The sequence below is a fragment of the Ursus maritimus genome, unplaced genomic scaffold (assembly GCF_017311325.1).
Source record: "Ursus maritimus isolate PB19 unplaced genomic scaffold, ASM1731132v1 scaffold_13, whole genome shotgun sequence".
Classification (NCBI taxonomy): domain Eukaryota; kingdom Metazoa; phylum Chordata; class Mammalia; order Carnivora; family Ursidae; genus Ursus; species Ursus maritimus.
In genome coordinates this window covers 7,094,594-7,099,629 of record NW_024423675.1, presented here as the reverse complement: position 1 = coordinate 7,099,629, position 5,036 = coordinate 7,094,594, and the positions used below count along the sequence as shown (strand labels likewise).

The window sequence follows — 5,036 nt, the reverse complement described above, 5'->3', positions numbered from 1 at the left end:
TTTAATCAGAAAAATGGTTACATGGGTGTGGGAAGGCCTAAGAGAGCAAAAGGGAAATGGTGAGGTATCTCAGATATTAGTAATTATAGGAAAGAGCTATAATCTGCAGGGTTGGGGGACAAAAGAGAGGGGCTTACTTCCCTGTAGCCCCCAATGAACTGGAGAGATTGCCTGGCTGTACCTAGACCTTGACAAGGGGACCCACCATTGATACTGCAACAGGGGGAAGAAATACCCAAATCAAAGTATGAACACCAAAAAAAGTGCCAGGTGGAGATAACAAGAACACCAAGGAAGACAAGGGGCTGATTCTGACTGCTGACTTTGGGAAGAGGCTCTTTTCAGAATAGGTGTCGGCTACTGCTGTATTAGTGCCCATATGAGTCGTCCTCCTCCAACCATTGGTAGAGCCCAGCCAGAAATCAGTTGGCAAGGAACTCTAAGAAATATCATTCCCCACTCATTAAAATACACAGAGAAGCACAGAAAAGTGTGAATAGGGGCAGAAGGCAATTCCTCAAGCAAAGAGCATCTTTTTAAAAATCTGGACAAAAGAATAAGATTCAGGAAAAAAATTGAGAAAAGAACAGTAATTTAAGTTCCAAAAATTAACAAACTAAAGAATTGACAGCTGAAGTGACAGAATTAATAAGAAAGACAAAGACGCTATGTAAGTATAAATAATTTCATCAGAGTGGTTAGGATAATATTTCTCATAAAAAAGAATTAGATTTCCTATAAACTGCAAATAACTTTGGCAAGGTAAGATTAAAATTATTTCAGCTAACAGGCAGAAGAGAAAAAATGACCAATACCAGAGTTCAAATTAATCAAATGGAGGAAGATCCCAGAGAATTTTTCTTAGTGTTATAAACACATTAAAAAAAAAAAATGGAAAGAGCTAGATTATGCTGGGAGCCTCATCCAGTCTGGTGGTCAAGTTTGCCGACGCTGACAAGGAGTACACAATGCAGCGAATGCAACAGATGGCTGGCCAGATGGGCACGTTCGACCCCATGGCTGCCCCGTTTGGGGCCTAAGGCACCGACACACAGGCACTGACATAGCAGCAAGCGGCACTAATGGCGTCAGTCGAGCAGGATGGCTGTCTGAACCGTATGGCTACCTTCGTTGCTGCCCAGATGCAGCAGATGGCGGCCCTCAACAGGAACGGCCTGGTGGCCTCACCCATAACCCCAACCTCAGGTGGCAGCAACTCTTGGGGCGTCACTTCACCAGCTGTGCGTCCCTAGCGTCGCATCCCCTCCTGGGGTGAACAGCTCACCAGCCTACCCCCAACAGACCAGTGGGCAACCTGCAGTGGAAGCTGTGTTTACCAAAGGCATCCACCCCTAGACAGCACAGAGCCCCACCGGCACAGACAGCCTGCAGCAGGCCTACGCTGCAGTCAAAAGTATGCATGTCCAGCCGCCCACTGTGCTCACTATGGTCAGGTAAGACAGGTGTTTCTGTCCTCAGGAAGTTCCAGTGATCTGTCAGCAACAGAGAGAAGGCTCTATGAGCGCCAACAACTCGACCAGTGTGCAGACCATCAGCCAGGCCACGAACAGCTTCCAGATGGGTGCGAAGAGGCTCAAAGTGCAGCCAAAGCAACCCTGAGAGACCCATCACCCATACTTGCGACCCGAGAGTCTCTTTCCTCCGCCTGAGGGAGACCAGGACTCGCATAGGGCAGAATGCTGAACAGGCTACATTAAAAAAAAAAAAAAAAAAAAAAAAAAAAAACCTCTTTCAATATATATTTAAAAATAAGAACCATTGTGACATATCAGCTAATATCAATCAAGCTGAAAACTCCAGACACACTCTGTGAGCTGTAACAACATTTCGTTAAGGAAAGTATAGAATCTGTGGGGTTCAGAGGGCACGTGTTTGCAGGAAAAATATATATGACATAAAGAAGAAGATGAAGAAAAATGAGAAGAAAAAAAGCACAAAAAAGGGACAACTTTACAACAAAATAATCTGAGACCAGATGTGGATGCTGAAGGGCTGGAAGTGGGAAGAAACGCTGCTCACTGATCCCCAGGGCATTTCTAGCCCATGGGCACTTGAGGCAGGCTGGGGCTGTGTGTCAGCCTGGTTCCCAAGGGGCAGCTGGGAAGATGCCACTGAGCATCTCTATTATTTCTTTAGGTATTTTGGGACCAAAAGATCAAAGTTTTTATTGCAAATGTGTAGCTTCATGTCAAATAGAGGGTGGGTGGAAGAGAATCTCCTTTCTGACTCATCGCTGTTCTTGAAACAGCTTAGAGTAATTCTCTGAAAAATGTAATAAAAAACAAAATTTAAAAACTACAAAAAAAGGAAAAATGCTTCAGTGCTTTTAAAACAGCAAAATAATAGTTCTTTGATACTTTGAGAGGGGCTTTGGTTACCGTCATTCAAGTCTATGACACTTTCCTATGGTTTTCTATATTGTATGTCTGGATGGAGCTGTTAAGATAAACACATGGGTGGATATTTGGAGAAAGCAACAAAAATATTAAAGCTCATTAACCGTGAAGTATGAGAAAACACGGAGGTTAAAAAAGGGACTGACAAAGCAAGATAATTGTTGTGAAAAGTCTGTAAATGCTTCTCTTTCCTCTCTTAAAATCATAATAATTGCACAGAATTTTTAAAAGTTTAAAATACCTATATTATAGAAGAAAAATTAGAGGAAAGCAATTTTTTTTAATTAAAGGGAAAAAGCCCTATAGATGTTAGCATTACTGCTAAAATCCCAGACGTTGTAGGACTGTACGTCTGTAGAGTTTAGACTCAGTGCTCATCCCTTCTCTGCAAGAGTGCTGTCAGAAGCCCTTGACCCCTAAGGCCAGGCCAGACTCATCCAGACTTGCAGGCTCGTGGGTGCCTTCCACTTGTGGAGGCTGCGCCCCAGACAGAAAGGCCCACTGCCAGCCCTTGCCCTTCGTACCCAGGATCTGGGTGCTTGCCCTCTCTCCACAAGCCCTCAACCCCTTCCACTTCACTCATCTTCCTTGCTTGCTCCAGAGACTTTCCAGGAAAGGGAGACCTGGGAACTTTCATCGTGAAACAACTAAACAACTCAAAACATACACCTACACAAACCTTGAAGAAGAGAGAGAAAAATAAACAATCTTTGAGGAATTTCTGAAAACTGTTTGTGAGGAATTTTGAAAAACAGGAATGTTTAAATGAGGCTGGCTCAGTTTTTTGTAAATACATTTGCATATTTTATAGGACTTTTAATTGTAATGATAAAGAAAAAAGACCAGGAAAATGATGTAATGAAAACATAATATTTATTTTTGATAAATGACTTTACAGCAGTTAAAAAAGGCTTCTTAAAAAAAACTCAGAATGAGAAAAAACACTGAGTTATTTAGGAACACATGTATTTTAAGGTATAGCATATTTATTATAATTTATTTGCACATTTGGGAAGACTTGCTTTGGCATTCTGCCTTGATAATCTCATTGATGTCTAGCTCATCTGGAAGCCAGGGCATCTCAGACCTACCATTTTTTTTCTTTTTCTTTTTCTTTTTTCCTTTTTCTTTATTTTCTTTTTTCTTTTTGACTTAGGAGAACAACTGTCTGGTTCCTCTTATGCCTCCTGCTTTAACTTTGTATTCTGTTAGTTAGTTATTATTTTTTAAATTGTCTTTTTCTTTCTCTTGGCTCCTTCTTTTAGGATACCCAGAAGTAAAAAACAAAGGAAAAAAATTTATAGTTCAGTACAGCTACTCTTTTCACACTTAACTCCCTAAAATTCCTTATAATCTTCTATAGCTATTAGGTGGTGCTTTCTCCTGGCTTAGCCAAAAATAAACCACAGAAAGAAAGAAAGAAAGAAAGAAAGAAAGAAAGAGAGAGAGAGAGAGAGAGAGAGAGAGAAAGAAAGAAAGAAAGAAAGAAAGAAAGAAAGAAAGAAAGAAGAAAGAAAGAAAGAAAGAAAAAGAAAGAGAAGAAAAGAAATGGGAAGAATTAAAGAAAGTAATGAAACATGGAGAAGAGATACAGAAATTCCAAAATCAATCAAAGGTAGTTACAAAAGTAAAGAAAAGAGGAAAAAGGAGATACACAATAAAAAAAAGTACTTCTTAAAATTGAAGGAGATTTCAGACCTAAAGGGCACACCTAGTTCCAAGAAAGTGAGTATCATAGCCGGGACATCTTGGTGAAGTTTCAGAGTCCCAAGAATAACAAATTAAATTCCTAAAAGATTCCATAGACAAAATTCCAGTTCCTTACAAAAGAACAAATATCAGACATTTCATCAACAACTCTGGCTGCCAGGAAACAATAGAAAAAAATCTTTAAAACATCAGGAACAACTTTCCAAATTAATAACTAAATGCCCAACAGAAGTGACATTCAAAATTAAGGAGAAATAAAGCCAAGTAAGATTGTGGTTTGTTTCAAAAAAAAAACTTTGAAGGAAATATACAAAGATTACTTTATCAAAATGATAACAGCATAAGGAAAGAAAGAGAAAGATATAATTAAAAACTGGAAAAAAAGGGATAAACCAAGAAACCAGTAAAATATAATAAAAGAAAATTAAGCAGATGCCAGCTAACATTCACAAAAGAAACTTCTCAACTGTTAATTTATTGACCTTTAAGAGAAATTTTAGAAAAAAAAGTTTTGATTTGTTGAACAAGCAAATTGGTAGAAAATGTAGGTAATCTAAGGAGGTAGGATTCTGAATGGGACAAAATAATGATGCTTTGTTTGCTTTGTAAACCTGAAGAGGAAAATTGACCAGAGCAGGCCCAAGCCAGGAGGCCCCAGAAGATGGAAAGTTACTAACAATAAGCTAGAGATAACCAGGAGCCCTACTGGGAGCAAGAGATAACAAGCTGTTTCTGCTTCTGTAAACAGGCTTCCCGCCACAGAATCCCTGCACTACTGTTCCCGCCAAAAGGAACTCCCAGGCCCCCAGTTTAAACCCACCTACCAGCAGTCAGCATAGCCCTTGGGGCCTGACTGCCTGCAGTACCCTATAAAAGCCCTGTAACCCCGTTGCCCGGGGCCCAGAATTT

The 5,036-nt window shown here is 40.0% G+C and overlaps 1 pseudogene; it reads left to right on the top strand.

The window, feature by feature from the left end:
• Positions 1-797: 797 nt before the first annotated feature.
• LOC103675892 lies at positions 798-1,704 on the top strand (annotated as a pseudogene).
• Positions 1,705-5,036: the final 3,332 nt, after the last annotated feature.